The sequence below is a fragment of the Pelophylax lessonae genome (genome assembly GCF_965119305.1).
Source record: "Pelophylax lessonae genome assembly, chromosome: 3".
Lineage (NCBI taxonomy): Eukaryota > Metazoa > Chordata > Amphibia > Anura > Ranidae > Pelophylax > Pelophylax lessonae.
Window position 1 is genome coordinate 420,406,321 of NC_138770.1, and position 21,494 is coordinate 420,427,814.

Here is a 21,494-nt window from a genome sequence, read left to right on the forward strand (position 1 = left end):
TGTGCTCCTTCTAATCGGGATTGACTTTAGCAAGATGTTTTTGGCTGATAAATATAAGTGATCACCAACACTATTTACTATAAGTGATTATATATATATATATATATATATATACATATACATATTGTGAGGGATTAGCTCGGTGGTAGGCGTATGGGTGACCCCTTTGGGGGTGCGTTTTCCCAGAGAGGTAGCCGACAAGTGCTTGCAAACAAACAGTGTGGTTTATTAAATGGTGTTTTCTTCACCAGGCTGTATGCAGCAAAACATCCAAAATAAAATAAAACAGAAAATAAATCCTTGCCTCTGTGGGCGGCTACCTTCTCACGCTGGAACCTACCTAAGAAGTCTTCCCAACCTACTGTTGGGCCGACACTGCTGATCCTGCAGCAGACACTCAAATGTCCATTTGTTTGCTTTTCACACAGCACAAACATTGTCCATTGAACATGTCCCTTTGTTTTCTTTCACACAGCACATGTTCATTTATAACAGGATCGTTTACTCTTCAGATTCTTCATATTGAACACAGTTCATTTAACAGGTCCCTTTACTCTTCACACTCTTCACATGGAACACTTTGTCTTCTCACCTTTGAGACGTCTTCACTCGTGGTTACCCTCCTTAGCTTCACATCGCTGTAGGGGGTCTTCTCCCATGCTCACCAGCTTGTCGGGAGGCACACATCCGACTGTCCCCCTCTCCCAGCCCACACGGCGACAGGCGGCAGCAGTCCTTCTCCCATGCCCACACGGCGTCGGGAGGTACACGTATGTCTGTCCTCCTCTTCCCAGCTCACACAGCGACAGGAGGCAGCACTCAATAGATTTTCTCTGGACAAATTATAGAGGCCTTGATCTCCTCATTCTGAACAGCTGAATGGTTTTCAACTTCCTGCTGGCTCTTTTTGCAGCCAACACCCTATAGTATCAGTGAATTTTTCAAAGCAGGTGGGAATGTATCTCCTTCCTGTGACTACATTCCCAGATTTACCTGACTTCCTGTCACATACCCCCCCCCTCTTGTTTCAACCCTAGGGTTGGGACACATATTTCCAGGCACGCATGTGTCAGGCACTGCTGACTCACTGATAAGCCTCCTATTATCCTCAAGCTTCCGGATGAAACTGTTTCTGTCATCTTCACTGACAGATTTCTCATAAATACCACACAGTTTGTCTCTCATCTCATATACACATTCTTCAACTGCATTTTTGGCATAATTTTGCTCCTTCTCGTTTCTGTCATCTTCATTGACAGCTTTCTCATAAATGTCAGACGGCTTGTCCCTCATAACCGTCTGTCCAATCCACCATGGAGGACCGTGATCCATAGGCAACTCAATTGGGCTAGTCTTAATGTCTTCAACATTCTTAAGACGCCTCTCTCTGCAATCCATAAATGTTTTCCACAAAACTTTGAGAACCTTTGCTTCACTAAGGTTTGTTCCAAGTAGGGACTCTTGACATCCCTCTGTGACTTGAGTTGCCTCTCCATACAGCTGTACACAATCATTGACTTTTTGTTGTAAAAGGGAATGATCTTCCTTCTTGAGCTTTGCTTGCTCTAAGATGCTGTGCAGAGGATTTTCCAATTGAGACAACAGGCTGTCACACATTTCTTCAAAGTGACCCCTGTTCCTTTTCCCAGAGACATCAATATCATTCACCAAACATTTCATATTCATAGGCAGATCTGAAGCATTTGCACTCATCAACTTCTTAAACTTTTCGCCCTCCTGAGCGAGTCGCAGTAAAGGCCTACTATTTGATTTGATATTCAGTTTATATTTCTTGCCAAACTCTTCACAGAAGTAGCCAACCAGAACATCATCAACTTTCCTTCCACCAACATAGGGGTTAAAGGCAACAACACAGTTGAACCCAGCGATCTGGGTGGTATCCATTATAGACCTCCTCTCTGCATCAGTGAAGAAGCATGGAACTGCAACACATTCTTTTACAGGTTTCTTCAATGCACTTTCTGCTGAACTATTTGACCGCTCAAGGTCACCTAGTTCTTTTTCTCTATCTGAATTCCACATGGAATGCATCTCAAGATCACGATCAAACTTCTGCCACCCGTCTTTCACCAGTTCCATTTTGGAAACACTCCCTGAAAGGCACTTATTCATTTGCTTCACGTTTTCACCAACAGCCTTAGTTTTCTCCACTAGGTTTTCAGCCTGAACTGAGAAATCATCACATTTCTTACTCAGCTCCTTTGTTTGCTGAAGTTCTAATGATACATTTTCCAATGCTTGAAGTTTTTGAAGGAACGGTTTATTCCAAAGGGGTGATTCAAGCCACGTGTCATCACATTTCTGAGGCTCACTCAGGACAGACCCCAAAACACTGATCCTTTTAAAAACTGCATCAGGCACACTATCCCCTCTTTGGGACAGATCCTCTGTTGCCTGGAATTCCTCTTCCAGTTCCTGCAACGGAATCTTCATCTCTTCTACTTGCTGTTCTAAGACTCGCTTAGACTTTTCTAGCTCCTGAACGCTTTTCACAACATCATCCTTGGAGCGGACCAAATCTTCCATTTCTGTACACAGCTGTTGGTTAACTCTTTCTAGTTCAACTTTACACTCTAGAGCTTCCTCCAAGGAGCGAGCCAAGAACAGGGCTTTGCTCTCGTTATCACGCACCTCCGTTTCTGCACGGGCGCGTTCTTCTGCATATTTTGCAGACACAGTCTTCTCTTCACCAAGCATCTGATCAAACTTCTTTTTCACATCTTCAACACACTGTAATGAACCAACGCTTTCTTCCATGCGTTTTTTCATATCCGCTATCTGAGCTTGCAATGTTGCGACTTGCTCTAGTGGTTTTTCTTTGCTTCCGCCTCCTCTTTTAATTGTTCCAGGAAGCCATTTTTCTCATCTTCCATTTGTTTGAGCTTTGTGCTAAAACTCAGCCTTTGACACCTCTCTTCCTGTAAGAGTTCCTGCGTGTCTTGCAGCTGCGATTCCAAGATAGAAAAATCTTCCGCAATTTCTCTAGATTTGCTGTCTGCTTGAGAAAGCTGATTTGTAACATTGTCCAACTCAACCTGCAGTCGGTTTGCCTTCTCTGACAGTTTAGCACACAATCGGTCACCTTCTGACACCTTGACTTGCGATTCCAGAAGCTGTGCCTCTACTTTTTCCCTCTTATGTTCACAATCTCCTTTTCCCTGCATAAGAGCCTTCACCTCATTGGCTAGCATCTGGGAATAAGAATGTAATTCTGCCACACAGGCTTCTTTCTCCTTTAACTGCTGCTGGACACGTTGGGCTTCCCCTTTCCAACTTTCACAGTCCGCACGCCATTCATCTACCACATTGCTCAAAGTAGTGAGCTCATACACAGTACTCAGTAATTTAGCCTCTCTTTCACTTTTCTCTTTGTCGCTGAGAGACAATGTCGCTTTCAGAGCAACATTCTGTTCCTGCGACTCCTGCAGGTCTATTTTTGTAGCTCCCAAAGACTGAAGACTTTTTTCCCACTGATTACGCAACTCCAACATTTCACACATACTTTGCTTCTGCAAAGTCTGAATTTCAATTTCCTTTTCCATGAGGATGGTATCTTTCTCCTTTATAGTGTCTTGACATTTTTGCAACTCGACCAAAAGAAGAGCAGTGGATTCTTCCCACTGTAACACATGAGACTTGAGTAGTTCATTCATTTCCTGCAAGTTTCTATGCTCCATTTTAAGCAATTCCAAGGCTTGTTCCTTTTCTTCCATTTTCCGTTGCAAGGCATCCAACTCAGCCCTGCACACATACTCGGTTTCTTCCAAACCGATGGCCTCCATTGGCTGCTGGCGTCTCTGTTTCCAGCCTGCCATGCTCTCTTGATGAGCCTTTTGTTGAGCTGCAAAGCTCCGCTGAAAATCCGCATTTGCCTGCTGTTGAGCTGCATTTGCCTGCTGTTGAGCTGTATTTGATATAATCAGTTGTTTCAACATCTCCTCCATTTTGAGCTTACTTTTCATCTGAGCACACTGCGTCTCCATAGCAGTTTCATCAGTGTTGCTAGGGACAACAACCTTCCTCTTTAGTAGACTCTCTTTAGGCATGGATGGGGCTGGTTCAGACGGTAGCATCCCCTCCATCCATAGAATCCGGTCTCTCATTTCATCTATCTTTGCATTCTTCAGGCGTTTTGAACGCCCCATCTTCAATAACTCCACAAACAAATTTTTCACAGTCCAGCAAAAATTTTTCAGACCACTGTCTCTTTAACACATGTAGTTTTTCTCTCTCTCTTGCAAGATCTCTTTTCCTGCACACACAGTTTGTGCAGTCACTTGCACCAGACACAACAAAGTTCATCAAATAATTTTGAGACCGCTGTCTCTTTAAAACACTTTTTTTTTTTCTGTCAGGATCTTCTCTCCTGCACACATAGATTGTGCAATCTCATGCACCAGATAAAGTTCATCAAACATTTGCACTTCCTTGCAGGGATCTCTGCTTATGCCCACTGCATACCTCCACCATATGTAAGGGATTAGCTCGGTGGTAGGCGTATGGGTGACCCCTTTGGGGGTGCGTTTTCCCAGAGAGGTAGCCGACAAGTGCTTGCAAACAAACAGTGTGGTTTATTAAATGGTGTTTTCTTCACCAGGCTGTATGCAGCAAAACATCCAAAATAAAATAAAACAGAAAATAAATCCTTGCCTCTGTGGGCGGCTACCTTCTCACGCTGGAACCTACCTAAGAAGTCTTCCCAACCTACTGTTGGGCCGACACTGCTGATCCTGCAGCAGACACTCAAATGTCCATTTGTTTGCTTTTCACACAGCACAAACATTGTCCATTGAACATGTCCCTTTGTTTTCTTTCACACAGCACATGTTCATTTATAACAGGATCGTTTACTCTTCAGATTCTTCATATTGAACACAGTTCATTTAACAGGTCCCTTTACTCTTCACACTCTTCACATGGAACACTTTGTCTTCTCACCTTTGAGACGTCTTCACTCGTGGTTACCCTCCTTAGCTTCACATCGCTGTAGGGGGTCTTCTCCCATGCTCACCAGCTTGTCGGGAGGCACACATCCGACTGTCCCCCTCTCCCAGCCCACACGGCGACAGGCGGCAGCAGTCCTTCTCCCATGCCCACACGGCGTCGGGAGGTACACGTATGTCTGTCCTCCTCTTCCCAGCTCACACAGCGACAGGAGGCAGCACTCAATAGATTTTCTCTGGACAAATTATAGAGGCCTTGATCTCCTCATTCTGAACAGCTGAATGGTTTTCAACTTCCTGCTGGCTCTTTTTGCAGCCAACACCCTATAGTATCAGTGAATTTTTCAAAGCAGGTGGGAATGTATCTCCTTCCTGTGACTACATTCCCAGATTTACCTGACTTCCTGTCACAATATATACATATATATACAAAAAAATCAGATAGAAATATTATATAATTCTCTATAATATTTTTCTTATATTTGTATGTTTTTCTAATACAGAATCCTTCTCCAGCCCCTAAAAAAGATAATTCTTGAAACGCGTTATACAGGTCCCACACAATACAATGTTCTTCTGTATATGAATGAATAGTTCTTATGATGGCAATAGTAGGGGTGGAAGTATAAACATGTACTCAGTTGGTTAAATAATATGTTTATAACATGTCAGCCATGATATTTTATGTTGTCTTTTTTTAAATATGAATTGTTGCAAATAAAAAATCTTGTGGTTTTTACAAACAATATTATTTTACATAATGATAATGCCTAAAAAGTCCCCACAATTTCATGCAGAGCTGCAAGTCAAATGCATCTGTGAATGAATTATGAATGATCTCAGAACCTTCTTATGTTGATGCCATTGACACAGACCCAAAGTCTGAAGACATAGGTCCTAAGGACCTCTAAATGCAGAAAGTATAAAAGTTTAAGCATGACTGATACAATGCAACAAATGCTCTGAGACCCTGTAGTCACTTTGGAAAGTGCCATAGTTACTAGTTTTGGGTCCTGGCTGTCTTTTTAAAATAAATCTCCCATGGTAGAATAACGTGGGCCATTATGTTTAGCCATTGGTTTTGTAGAAAAACATTGATCCAGAACAGGTATGCAGATAAGGTATTCTAACTTATGGCTGTTTTTAACTGTCATAGAAACGTAATGTATGGCTATGGACATTTACAGTCTCCGTAAACCCAGGTAGTGTCATTGGTGTAGGCTTTGTGTATCACTAATGGTAGCAGTGTAATCTATGAATAGCGGAGATCTCAGTATTTTTCAGGGACCAACAATATGTTTAGGTATGTGGCCCTTGGTAATGTCGCAATAGTCCTAGCTGACAGGCAGCCAAATTGAACTAATGAATTATCAACTCAGAGCAAAGTGTTAAACAGACAGGGGAAAGGACAGATCGTGTTCAGTGAAAATTGTTACCCAAGTAGGATTCCAGGACAGGTGGTAGACAAATTAACAGAAACCAAAAAACAAACTATAGTCATAAAGAAACAGGAATACTTAAAAAATTAACACAGCTCTACAGAAAAACAGAAAGTTTTTGCTAAGGAACTTGTCCAGTGCATTGAAAGAGCTTTCATATTTGCCAACTGGTAATATTGCAGCTACTCTGAAGTATGTCTGAGCTGCAGTATAAAATAACGTAGCCTGGTGCATGAAGGATCTGCAGCTTCCTACATGAGTGTGAGCTACTAGATCCTAACAAATATATTGATTTATCAGGAACATTTAAACCCCCATTGCCTACATAATGGGTTTGAGGGCAATATTTTAGGGTAGGTGCAAGTTAAGTTAAAAATATACAATTAAACCAAACTTACTATTTTTGCAAAGTAATTGTCAATTATTTTAAAGTATTTATGGTTTTATTCTGTTTTAGTTTCACATGTAGCATTAGCTTGACTACTTGATAGAGTCACTCATTATTCCCAAAATGGCAATTGTCATTGTTTACATATGTCAATCCACCAAATGCAAGATGATTGTGGTGTCATTGCTGCATTGCTATTAGTCTTTTCCCAGCCTGTTTGTTTTCCTGACTTGTCTGCCCTCTATAGAAAACACAATATTGTCAGTTCTTGTTTCCTCTGTCTCCATAGTTTCCTCCGAAGGTCTTACATTTGTTGGATCTATATATCTACTATAAATTAGCAATTTGTGTCAGGGAGTCAATAGGAATACTGCTGTATACTCATATTCTCTGCATGTCCAAAGAGCAGTAAATGAAATTAAACCATGGCAAGGTAGGCCAATATACACCAAAATGTCCTAAGCCAAAATAAAATGCAGTATTGCATTCTTAATGAAGAAGGTTATAACATTACTTCCTGCACAAACTCCCCCCAAAAATGGATTAATTCCAATATTTAAGGTTTATTAGCAGTGCCATTAACATAATCTATAAATTCTCATTTGGTCAACTGCGCTTAGAATTTAAGAACTAGTGGTTTATAAATTCAACTTAAAAGACAGAGTCATCTAAGTAACTTGAGTACAGCTTTTCCAGTTTTGTTTGCCCATGTCAAGGCAAAGATATGGATACCATGGATTTTAGGCTTAGATCTAAAGGATTTTAAAGACAATAAAGTAAAACCTTGGATTGCGAGCATAATTCGTTCCGGAAACGTGTTTGTAATCCAAAACACTCATATATCAAAGCAAACTTCCCTATAAGAAATAATGACAGAGGAAAGGACTCCAGAGAGAGAGATATAATTTTGCCCCAGTACAGATGATTAGTAAGACCTCATCTGGAATATGCAGTTCAGTTTTGGGCGCCAGTTCTTAAAAAGGTTATCGAGGAACTGGAGAAAGTGCAGGGAAGGGCAACCAAACTGATAAGAGGCATGGAGGACCTTAGCTATGAGAAAAGATTAGAGGGACTGAATTTATTCTCTCTTGAGAAGAGGAGATTAAGGGGGATATAATCAACATGTATAAATACATAAGGGGTCCATATAGTGAACTTGATGTTGAGTTGTTCACTTTAAGGTCAACACAGAGGATAAGGGGGCACTCTTTCCAAATACGGAAAGGTTTCTTCACCGTAAGAGCTGTGAAAATGTGGAATAGACTCCCTCCAGAGGTGGTTCTTGCTAGCTCACTAGATTGATTTAAAAAAGACCTGGGTTTTTTCCTAGGTGTACATAATATAAATGGGTACTAATATTTTCTTTTTAGGTAAAGTTGATCCAGGGAATATCCGATTGCCTCTCGGGGGATCAGGAAGGAATTTTTTTCCCTTGCTGTAGCAAATTGGATCATGCTTTGCTGGGTTTTTTTTTTTTGCCTTCCTCTGGATCAACTGAGTGTATAGGATTGTGTATATGGGATTGTATGGTTTGGTTTTCAATACTGTTTTTTATTTTTTTGGTTGAACCAGATGGACTTTTTTCAAACTGACTAACTATGTAACTATGTAATGGAAACTCAATTGATTTGTTCCACATCCATTTATTCATAAGTCCTGTAGCTCTATAGTTCATGTAAACAGATTATAGCAATGTGACTTTTACAGGCATTGGAGCTTTTATTTCAACATGAAGAAGATTGTACTTTTTTGTGGTCTTGTGCACATTTTTATTGAGCTTCTTTAACCACTTGCCGACCGCCGCAAGTACATATACTGCGGCGGTCAGCCCCTCACAGGCAAAGTGACGTACTGGTACGTCACTAGCCTGTGAGGCTCTGGGGAGCGAGCGCGCGCCGCCCGCTCCCACTCCCGCGCGGTCACGGACCCCCCGCGCGTGTGAGCGGCGGACCCGATGTCCGCCGCTCACTCACGATCGTCCGTGACAGCGGGAGAAAGGCAGGCGGCTAGTGTAAACAAGCCGCCTGTCATTCTCCCCTGTGTAGAAACAGTGATCATACGGTTCTACTATGTAGGACCGTTGATCATTGTTCCAACACTTCAAGCCACAGCCAATCACAGTTAGAATCACACCCCTAGGGACACACACAGCCCCTCCCTCTCAAATAAAGTTAACCCCTTCACTACCAGTATATTTTTACAGTAACAGTGCATATGTATAGCACTGATTACTGCAGTAATGTCACTGGTAACCCCAAAATTGTCAAAAATGTCAGTCAAGGGTCCGATCTGTCCGCCCCAATGTCGCAGTACCGCAAAAAAAATCGCAGATCGCCGCCATTACGCGTTAAAAAAAACACCAAAAATGACAAAAATCTTTCCCTTTGTTAGTATACGCGATAACTTTTGCGCAAACCAATCAAAATACGCTTTTTGCAATTTTTTTTACCAAACATATGTAGCATAAAATAAATTGGGCAAAAATGTTAAAAAATTTTGATTTTTACATTTTTTTGGGGGGGAATTTCATATAAAAAAATTTGAAAAATATTGTTATTTTTGCTAAATTGACGCTCTTTTTTTGTTTATAGCGCATGATCAAAAAATCACACAGGTGATCAAATACCACCAAAAGAAAGCTCTGTTTGTGGGAAAAAAAGGACATCAAATTCGTTTAGGTACAGCTTCGCACGACCGCGCAATTGTCCGTTAAAGTCACGCAGTGCCGAATCGCAAAATACCCCCTGGTCAGGAAGGGGGTAAAATCTTCCGGGGCTTAAGTGGTTAAGCTCCTTTGAGGTTTTTTGAGCATTAGCGTTTTTTTTTTACAAACCTTCCTTAAAGTCAACGGGCACAAGTCGGATAGAAATTGCATTGAAGTAGTACAGGAAATGACTTCAGTAGTGCTAATTAAAGGCTAGTACACACTATAAGAAAATCAGGTGAACATTTTCATCTGAGGAACTTTCGTATGATTTTAGTATAGTGTGTACACAACTTACTACAGCTGATTCTGACCTTCTGAAGGAAAATTTTCCGAAGGGACAAGCTCCAAATTTTTTCTCGTACGGGAACAGAATGAGCATTTTTTGTTTAATGTGTACCGTTTTTATACAATTTTAGTACAGGAACAATCAGAAATGAAAGACTGCACATAATCAGAAACAATAAACAACAAAAAAAAGTCTTTGTCGTACGACAATTTTCGTACCAATATTCCCTAATTGGTTTGCTGTGAAACAACAAGGAAAATTGGATGATTGTTTGCCCGATTTTCTTATAGTGTATACCCATTTAAGACAGCTCTCATTGACTAAAATGGGATTTCACATGTCACCCGACTTGGAGTTTAACAAGTCGGATCCCAAGATACTCGTATTGCAAGACGTTGCTCGTTTATCAAGTCAAAATTTATAGAAAAAAATTTGCTCACCTTGAAAAACACTCGTAGACCAAGTTACTCGCAATCCAAGGTTTTACTGTATAGCCATTTAGGGCATTGTGCAGGTACTGTAGCTAAAAGAAACTGAAAATGTCTTCACTAAAAAACATGAAGTACTGTATTTTCTTCTTATCAACATCACTTTTGAAAAGGCTTTGGTTATATTGGATTAATTGCTCCATATGTAGACTCTTCCTGGGCTATGAACCAGTGGTTGTGGATGCACAGTTAGGCACTGTACTTCAGTAACAAAGGAACCTCTTGTTTTTTGGATTTCTCAGGGACATGTATACATCTTTGGAAGCTAATGAATAACTGTCTATACACACTTTGAGTTTCATTCAGGCCCATAGGGCTAAATGAGAGAAAGCCATCCATTTTCCTATCCATGCTAAAAACCATGGATAGAGGAATGTCCACTGTATTTAACAACTTGCTGCTTTGATTGGATGCAAGTGCTATTCGACCGAGAATTAGTATACCAACTCCTTCAACAAAACTTTATTGAAAAATCAACTTTTATCGAGCATGGGGGTGCTGACAGTGTGATCCAAAGCTTGAAAATTGGCTAATTTAGCAGGAACTGCCCAAAGTGCAAGCAATGTATGACCAGCTTAGTCTTCGTTTAAGTATTTATCACCCACAACTTTTCCAATTAAAAATAGGTGTACTTAGTTTTGTATGCCCATCTAAGGATGGCCACAGACAGCCCAATCACAATCAATGCTTACAATGACATCGTTCCTTGTAAATCAATCCATTGCTAACCCAACTTAGCTGTAATCAGGGGCTCATTATTGAAGATCTTCAAATTCAAATGCTTATATGAAAGAGTGGAAAGGGTTAAGTACCAATTGTTTGCCACGACCATTGCATTAATCCCATTGGCTGCTCCAGTGACTTGCTGATTGGGTGGGGTATACTGTTGGCTTGCATATCTTGCAGACACCATGCAGGATTGTTAAGAACTGTATAGCAATAACCATCTAATATCAACAATGTGGATATAAATTAGGAAAAAAGACATCCTTATTTCATAAGTCTATATACAACGTTACGTTCACAGATGTACACAGTTTTCATCATCTGAACTTGCCTTAGCACAAGTACATGTTCATGACTCAAAACATTAAGGATTTGTGCAAAATTGGGATATAAGTTAGAAAGGCAATGTAGAACAACTGCTTGCTAAAAACATTACAAAAGCTTGTTTAAACTCTAAGGGTTGTCTACCATCTAGGTGATTACCACACTTTTCTGAGCTTCTCCAAGGTACCCCATAAGATAGAATCCTTGATTTCTTGCATACTTTCACCTTTCCCACTGCCCTCACGTACATCATATAAAAGCCTGGGTAGCCTGTCTCCACCTGGGGTTTGTCATTTGACTGCTCTATTAGGCAACCATACATATACACAAAGAGATCCCTAATGTTGTCAATCAGATCTGTCCCTCCTGAAAGCAGTTATGGTAGTTTCCACCCACTGACACTAGTATGCATGTAAGCAGATTGGCCATCTATTTCACTGTCAGCCAATTGCTGAAATTACAGACTATAGGAGGACACAACCACACAAGCCTAGTACACGCGGGGCGAATCTCGGGCGGCATCAGCCGGTTCAATAGAAACTGGACGAGATTCAACTCATGTGTACAGCAGCCAGTCCGACAGTAGCCAGCTTCTGTTAACAGTCATGACCAAAAAAGGTGTGCCAACCGGCTCCTAAACAGCGCTCTCAGATGATGGCTAAGAACCCTGACCAGAGTGTGTCAGAACACAATAGCACAGCAAGGGAGATCGCTATACTAACATTGGAATGTTAGTACAGCTGCTCTGACATTAACTGTCAGGTTTTTTTCATTTAACCTGCTGGGTTGAACAAAAAAAAAAAAAACTAGTAGCGTGTACGAGGCTTAAGAGTTATGAATTCTTAGCTTATTACGTCGAAGGTCATTTATAAATTTGTATATATTTCTTGGTAGGCAGTATATAGAAATATGTTCATAAATACAAAAGGCAAAAAAGAAAATAAAAAGAGACAGTTCATAAAGGTGAAAAAATAGACGGTAAAAAACACAGTCCACTAGTGATCCGGTGAATAGACAACAAGTGTGACTTCAGTGCTCATGAGAATCCCATCACCAGGCATTATCTGCCTCTCACCTCCAGAACTCGACCCCACAGGGTATAAAAGCATGAACAATCTCCACGATATTCAGCAAGTATTATTCCAATATAACAGGACCACAGCCTCCAGCACTTGTCTGCACAAACACCATATATTGCAGAGGGTACGGCTTCCAAATTCGTCCCAAAACATATGGATAGAAAGGAAAAATCTAGTGCTCTCTGTTGCAACAATAACACTTTATTTGAATATCCCCCGCTGAAGAAGTCTACGCCCACATGACGTAACGCGTACGGGGGATTGGTCACACGGTCCTACGGCTGTCAATCTATCCAGGAACCAGGCACCATCCAGCACGCTGCACGCTCTGCAATCTTTATGCTTGTCATTGCGGGATTCAATGTAAGTGCAATACTTTGTGAACAAATAAAGTGTTATTGTTGCAACAGAGAGCACTAGATTTTTCCTTTCTATCCATATGTTTTGGGACGAATTTGGAAGCCGTACCCTCTGCAATATATGGTGTTTGTGCGGACAAGTGCTGGAGGCTGTGGTCCTGTTATATTGGAATAATACTTGCTGAATATCGTGGAGATTGTTCATGCTTTTAGACCCTCTGCAATATATGGTGTTTGTGCGGACAAGTGCTGGAGGCTGTGGTCCTGTTATATTGGAATAATACTTGCTGAATATCGTGGAGGTTGTTCATGCTTTTAGACCCTGTGGGGTCGAGTTCTGGAGGTGAGAGGCAGATAATGCCTGGTGATGGGATTCTCATGAGCACTGAAGTCACACTTATGGTCTATTCACCGGATCACTAGTGGACTGTGTTTTTTACCGTCTATTTTTTCACCTTTATGAACTGTCTCTTTTTATTCATCTAATGGTTTTTAACAATTTTTGACCTATAAGTGTTTTTACCAAAGATTGTTATTTATTGTGATATCAGACTGCGCTACACTATTATTTAATATTGCATTGAAGGTGTTGGATTACCCTTGAGTGTTAGCTGCTGGTCCTAGTTTTATTTATTTATTCAGCGCTGAATCTTTTTATCTATCTTTGAAAAAAGAAAATAAGATACAAAATGTTACCGTCGGGCAGTATCATTTATCTGTTTGGCAGGAGCACACTGGACATTCCGTAACCACCACGTTTTCTAAAATGCTCAGGCAAAGTACAATGCTCATTTTCTTGCTACTTAATTTAAGGGAAATAAGATTTGGGATGAACCTTTCCTCTTTGGCCAATCACCATTGCAGATGGTTTCTTGTCTGTTGTGAGAAGAGTTGTTGTGAGGACCCATGGTTTTAAGGTAATAGATGGTTAACTTTATATACAGCCACAAGCCTACAGGATCATGTCAGAGATTAATTAGCAGCTATGTGTTAAAGCAGGTCTGCAGGCATATTCAGATGATGCCACATTTTTCCATACACCACTGGGACACTAAATTAGTAACATCTTTGTCAAATGATCTTCACTCCTACTGTATATCCATTGTTACTTCCCCCCCCACCCCCTTTTAAAATGATGCATGGCTAAATCTAAATGAGTTAGCCGCTACATCTACACTGAAGGTTCAGCCTAGACCGAGCATTAACTTTTCCATTAGGCTGGATGGTGAAATGTTACTGCTGGAGAAGTGGGATACAATGCAGCAATTTCTCATTGTTCTTAGTGTAACCAGCTAAGGGGGTTGTAGTCCTTACCAGCAAGCATCAGTGACCATAGAGATAGTGTTGCAGCATTTGTATGACCCAAACAATTGCCAAAAACTCCTTTTCTATTGTGGAGTAGGCTACCTCTTAGGTAAGAAAGTTTTAGCTGAGGTACATGACCAGATGATCTTCCCCAGATGGGTTTATTTGGTTTAGCAGTGTGACGAGACCAATCTCGCCACATTGCATTGGAGGAGCCTGGTTGCCCGCCTGCTGCCTTTGGACTATGGACCTAGGGGCTTTTACCCATTTAAGACTGTATTTGGGCATGAAAATGTGCCTGCGGTCGGTCAGAAAAGGACTTCCGTCTAACTTTTTAACGCCTGGAGGGATTTTTATGATTTTTGGTTATGTTTGCATTTGAAGTATGCTGATTCTGAAAATATAAGTTTTATTTGAATGTGATGCATATTTTAGAAGTTATGAAAATGTTGCTTTTGGCCTGAGGTGGCTTTGCCACACCTATTGTCGGGTGTGCTAAGTATTCCTGTTCCATTCTTACATGCTAATGACCTTGCATTGTTCTGGCCAGGTGGCTAGATAATTAGTTTAGTGTTATTTTGTCCCTGTTTACAAATCTATCTGCATATGCTAATGCAATGAGACTCACATTACCTGATAGTGTATATAATGTGTTTGTGTGGATTTAATAAACAGTCCACTGCTTGAACTTCACACGGAGCCTTGTCTCGTTCTTGGGGGGATTCACTGTATGCTGTTGGAGACCGATTGCTAGGAATGTAAGCTGATGTATGCTTCTCCTGTTCGTCAGCTAGCAGCTATTCGTGAGGTTCCAGGTTGGAGTGCTATATTGTATCCAGTTCGGGAGTTGGATGTTCTACAGTAGCTGTGCCTGCTCTCTCAGAAAGGGGCATATCGCCTAGACGGATTTTAACCCCTTGTCTGCTGAAACGGTCCGTTACATTTGGTGGCAGCGGTGGGATGGTTCCTACAGCCAGAAGGACAGCTACAGGAGACACCATTGCTCTGGATTTTACAATTGAGGGCAACGCATGTCCCAGTACAGCGACCCTGACAGCACCAGCATGGAACCAGCAGTGGAGTTCGATGAGGGTGCCATGGATGACCGAGATGCAGTCCGTAAAGGCATCTGGTACCAGGCACTGGGCATTGTGGAGTACCAGCGGGGTGAGAGACTCCCCAAGGAAGACCAGCGGTTGCAGAAGCGAGTAGCCCTGCGGATGCCCTTCCTGGGAGAGCAGCCCCGGGAGGAATGGGTAAAAGAATTGGAACTCCGGGTATGGCAGGAGATGTGGCTGGAGGATGCCTACCAGGCGCTGTGGTGGTGTGTTGCACAGTACCTGCCCTGGACAGCCGAGCATGACAAGCCAGAGGGAGAGGAGTTTGATGGTCCTGGCTTGTTATGGGAGTCTTTTTCAGAGCTGGAATTTGGGAGCCCTACACAAGCCCGGTTCAATGATCTCTTGGAGTGGAGGGAGAGCAGGTATGACTGGGACGACGCTCACGAAATTGAGCAAGACCTGGTCCACCTGGTGACCCGGGAGATGGAGCTAGAACAGGGCTACCAGCAGCTGTTCCAATACTATGAGAAGGCTCAGCAGGAGAGCAGCAGGACAGACCCAGAGCCAGACCCATTCAGAGGGGACGAGATGGTAAAGTTTTACTGGGAAGAACCCCAGGTGGCCGGTAGAGATGGGACCGAGGTCTCTCCACCGGTCCTGCAGGGAATTGGGAGCCCAGTCTCCATTCCCCAGCGGCAGTGTAAAGTGCAGGGAGAGGAGAGCAGCATCCTCCCTCCCCAGTGGCAGGCTGAGTTACAGGGGGCAGAGGTAATTGTTCCTGCCCCCCAGCAGCAGAGTGATATGCCAGGAAGGCAGTGGGAAGTCCAGGGAGAGGAGAGCAGTGTCCTCCCTCCCCAGCGGCAGTGTGATGTGCCGGGAATTGGGAGCCCAGTGTCCATTCCCCAGCGGGAGATACAGCAGGGAATTGGGAGCCCAGTCTCCATTCCCCAGCGGCAGAGTATCCTACAGGGAATAGAGAGCCCAGTCTCCTTTCCCCAGCAGCAGGACTCTGTGTTGGGAGGAGAGACAGTCGGTCTCCCTCCGCAAAGACTGGAAGTATGTATGGGAGAGGAGATTGTTACCACCTCTCCCCAGCGGCGGATCATTAAGGGGCAGAGTGTTCTATCGGGAGAGGAGCTTGTTACCCCCCTCTCCCCAGTGGCAGCTTAATGTACCAGGGGGAGACTGTAAGCCCCCCACCGGTGCAGTTGGGACCGTGGTCTCTGCACTTACCACACAGGGGGTAGGGATGGGCGGTCCTACCCCCCCACGACAGGGCTGTTTAGCCAAAGGAGAGACAGTTGGTCTTCCCCCACAGCAGCATGGTGGGTTATCTAAAGGGGAGACAGTCGGTCTCCCCCTCCAACAACTCGTCTCCAACCAGGCTACTTCTGTGGTAGCGCTGGCACCAGGGCAGAGTACCGCTGGTCTCTGCCCACTCAGCAACCCACCAAGGCAGTCTGCCAGTCTCCCACACAGCCGTGGTGAGGCACCTGGACCTGGACAAGATTCTCCGCTACTCAGGTGTAGTAACCATTTATTGTGGGTGGGCTGTACTGTTTTTTCTGCTTTATGGGTGGGCTGCTGGACTAACAAGGGCACTGACCGGCAGGAGGTCAGGTACCCTGTTAGTCTTTTTGGAAAGGGGGAGAGATGTGACGAGACCAATCTCGCCACATTGCATTGGAGGAGCCTGGTTGCCCGCCTGCTGCCTTTGGACTATGGACCTAGGGGCTTTTACCCATTTAAGACTGTATTTGGGCATGAAAATGTGCCTGCGGTCGGTCAGAAAAGGACTTCCGTCTAACTTTTTAACGCCTGGAGGGATTTTTATGATTTTTGGTTATGTTTGCATTTGAAGTATGCTGATTCTGAAAATATAAGTTTTATTTGAATGTGATGCATATTTTAGAAGTTATGAAAATGTTGCTTTTGGCCTGAGGTGGCTTTGCCACACCTATTGTCGGGTGTGCTAAGTATTCCTGTTCCATTCTTACATGCTAATGACCTTGCATTGTTCTGGCCAGGTGGCTAGATAATTAGTTTAGTGTTATTTTGTGCCTGTTTACAAATCTATCTGCATATGCTAATGCAATGAGACTCACATTACCTGATAGTGTATATAATGTGTTTGTGTGGATTTAATAAACAGTCCACTGCTTGAACTTCACGCGGAGCCTTGTCTCCTTCTTGGGGGGATTCACTGTATGCTGTTGGAGACCGATTGCTAGGAATGTAAGCTGATGTATGCTTCTCCTGTTCGTCTGCTAGCAGCTATTCGTGAGGTTCCAGGTTGGAGTGCTATATTGTATCCAGTTCGGGAGTTGGATGTTCTACAGTAGCTGTGCCTGCTCTCTCAGAAAGGGGCATATCGCCTAGACGGATTTTAACCCCTTGTCTGCTGAAACGGTCCGTTACAAGCAGGACTTAGATTTCAATCTTGACCACAAATCCATGGCTGAGATCTGGTGTCTGCAGCACTGATGAGTTAGTCAGGGCACTCCTGAGGACTGTAAATAAACATTCACAGCCTGGTGTCCACAGAACCTGCTTTGGAAGCTTCTTCTTTGTCAGGTTTGTTGGTGATTTAGGCAGGGCACTATAGTTAGGAACAAACTTCCTATAATACCACAGTCCCCAGTAAGGACACAGCCTGTGACTTGGTCTAAGGGGTCAAACACAAAATTTCCGGTCTCTGAACAGACTATGCCTCCCCCACTACATGTCCCAGACATTGTACCTCTATCATGCCAGTTTTATTAATTGTTGGGGTTAATGGTCAGGCTGTGATTCTCTCCTAGACCCATGATAGCTGTGCTAAGTGCTCCTCCTAGGTGGTACCCAACACTGCAATTTTGTCCAGATAAGCAATGACACAGTGTTGCAACTCTTCCAGTAGACTGTTTACAACCCTTTGGAAACTATTCTTCATCCCAAACCGTATAACTTTAAATTCAAATGGACCAAAGGAGGTAATAAAGGTGAATATCTCCTAAACCCAAACAGTGTGAGGGATCTGCCAGTATCCCTGATTCAATTCCATGATTGTTATATAGCAGGCCTTGGCCCGCTTATCCAACAATTCGTTGATCTTTGGAAGGAAGTAATAACCAAAAACCACAAATGCATTCAGTTTTGCAAAACCTGGTGTTCTGATCCCATTTGGGCACTAGCAGTACAAATGATGCCCATGTATTCTAGTGCACCCTTAGTGTCATTATTTCTTTGATCTCCTTTTTAACCACAAGAGACCACAGGTTTTGTTTTTTTTTTTGCATTTTGCCGATGTCTAGGTTTAGCACATTATATGTTGTAGTCTACCCTAACATATTATACTTTTTTTTCTTTTTCTTTTTTTTCGGAACAGATAAGGCTTTCATTTGGTAGCAAGATTAAATACATATATTTTTTCCTTGGTTTTTATTTAGATTAAACAGTAAAAAAATAAAATGAAATAGCCTTTTCCTGTAATTTTTCTCAATGCAACATTTACACCCTCTCAAAGCAAGGTCCATAAAGACATGGATGAGCGAGTGTGGGGTGGAAGAACTTGACTGGCCTGCACAAAGTCCTGACCTCAACCTGATAGAACACCTTTGGGATGACTTAGAGTGGAGACATCAGTACCTTACCTTGCCTTACAAATGCGCTTCTGGAAGAATGGTCAAACATTCCCATAGACACACTCCTAAACCTTGTGGACAACCTTCCCAGAAGAGTTGAAGCTGTTATAGCTGAATAGGGTGGGCCAACTAAGACTGGGATGCCATTAACTTTCATGTGCGTGTAAAGGCAGGCGTCGCAAAACTTTTGACAATATAGTGTACCTAAAATGTTCTTGATTAAGAAAGGAATGTTCATTTTTTTTTTGTCTGTTAAAATTGATACTGGCGATTGGCTGATTAAAATATTATAAAATGATCTCACTCTCTAGCTGACTAAGCTCCAGTCTTGCGCTTTGTCTTGCTACCAGAACTCTTTTCTTTCTGTATTTCTGGCATACCAATATTAAAACTGCTGAAGAAGCTTTTCTGCCTTTCAATTAATGCTTATTATCCAAGAGCCTTTAGTAGACCAGAAAATTAGCAATATCGGTTGTAAACCTGTAAAAGAACACATAAGTGCCATTATGATGCATAGTCTAATATGTTGGCTATGATAGCACTAAAGGATGAGATAGTTATAAAAGAAAATGTATAGAGAAGAAGCTTTTCCATCATCATGACTGCTTTAGGAATGAGTTAAAATATCTTTAAAAAAAAAAAAAGCAATCTCCATACAGCAACTAATCATCTCCCATTTAATGTGATAACATATGGAAATAATGACAGATACTCAGTGACAAGCACGCGACAGCTAATGACTGTCAGTTCACACCAAGATTTTTATAATTATCTGATAAATGTCAATTACAGATCTGTGCTTTTGCTGGAAATGTCACAGTGTGGAGGGGAATCTGCTGCTCATTCTGTTGCCTCCAAAAAAAGGCAAAAAGGCATTTTCGTATTATTAATCTAATAAAGAGAACTTGCTTACCTTACCTCAAATTAGGTGACACCAGGTACCAAGAAAGAAAGAACCAGGCATGGACAGAGAGGGCGGTTTCTTCGTTTAACAATAGTTACATGCAAACAGAAGAAAAATTGTAGTTTAGACTGTGAATATGTTTTGTGCTTTTTTTATTGCATGCTGCTTTATTACACTAATATAACTTATTTATATTCATTTAATATTGAATTCAACTGACTTATTCATTTCCTTTATTACTGTTTGGATGTAATTTTTGATACCCAAGAAAACTGCATCTTAACTAAAGCTGTTACTCACACCTGCCAATCAAACTTTTTGGCTTAATTTGAAAACTGAAATTATTCCTCTGCTATCTGCATGAGTCCCTTCTGACAGTCTATGCTGAAACCAAGCAATCCTGTGAGATGCCCCCCCCCCCCCTTCAGCACACAGCAGGTGATGGACAGCCATAGTTCTGCATTTTTCCCTATGAAACTGTGTAGAGGAGGTGTGTCTTTTCCCTCCACTTAGATCTCTGATTACCATCAGCTCACTACGCTATGCCTACTGGAGCTGAGAAATGCTGTGTACAATGTGTGTTTTAGGAGGCTGTAGAGGAGAGAGGACTGCAGGTAAACAGGTACAACTTAAGTAGGAGGATTTGTTTCATCTTTGTGTATCATCTGATGCCATTCACTCACAGTCACAGTGGGTACACTGTGTGTAAGGGTTTACAACAACTTTGAAGGGAAACTATAAAACAGATATATTTGCAGTCAATTTTATTCTTTTTTCAAGTTTTTATATTTATTTTTTATTTATTTTTTTAAGCTCCTCCACAGCCAAGGCATCTTGTTTGCCACATGCAACATTGCATCTGGTTACCGTCCTATCACTGTTAGTTTGCAACAGTGTATTATATTCAGAATTCTACAGAGATTGCCAACAAGATACATGGATTGATGTTAGAAGAGACAATGGTGTCCTATAATGTCACATACCTTTTCAATTGTATCTAACTGCAGAGGCTATTGAGGTGATAGGTAAACACTTTAAAATGACACAAGAGTCTTGACAGTAGAACAGAACCCAAGTCAGACCAAGAAAATTCCTTGCTGGACCTTTGCCTCAACACCACCTATTTCAAGTACAAGGACAGCTTTCACAAACAAAAACATGGCTGTGCTATGGAACCACCTGTTTCTTCCATTGTAGCTAACCTGTACATGCATGAGGTGGAGGAAAGAGCCTTGAACCCTTACAGAAGAATAACACTGAATTATTGGTTCAGGTATGTGGACAATACATGAGTCAATATTAGAACATTGGAAATACAGGCTTTTAGTGATATCCCATATGGATTTGCACAGCCCACTGAAATCAAATATATGTGCAAGGATATAGTTCTGCATAGCTTATATGTTCATAAAAAGAAGTCAGTAAATTGAATAATACTTTACGTGATTTTATTATTGTCATAGTGGGAGGATATCAGAATGGAAATATTAATATATCCTGCTGATGAAGCATCCAGTCACATACAAGTTTTTTAATTGGTCAGTTGGATCACCAAGGGACACAAGGGCACACTAAATTTGCATATGGTTATGAATATTTTACTTTGTCTAGTACAATGTTACAATGTCTTTCTCCTTCTTCTTTTTCTTTTTTTTTTTATTCCATCTGAAGTTGCAAGGTCTGCTACTGCTGCAGATACAAGCTAAAAAATTAAGGATATCCTCTGAGATATGTAACAAATACTGTATGTAACAGATACTCCATACAAATATCTACTCACTCATTTTGAATGTTTGATAACTTGATTGGTCAAAAAAATGAATGACATATGTTATATTTTG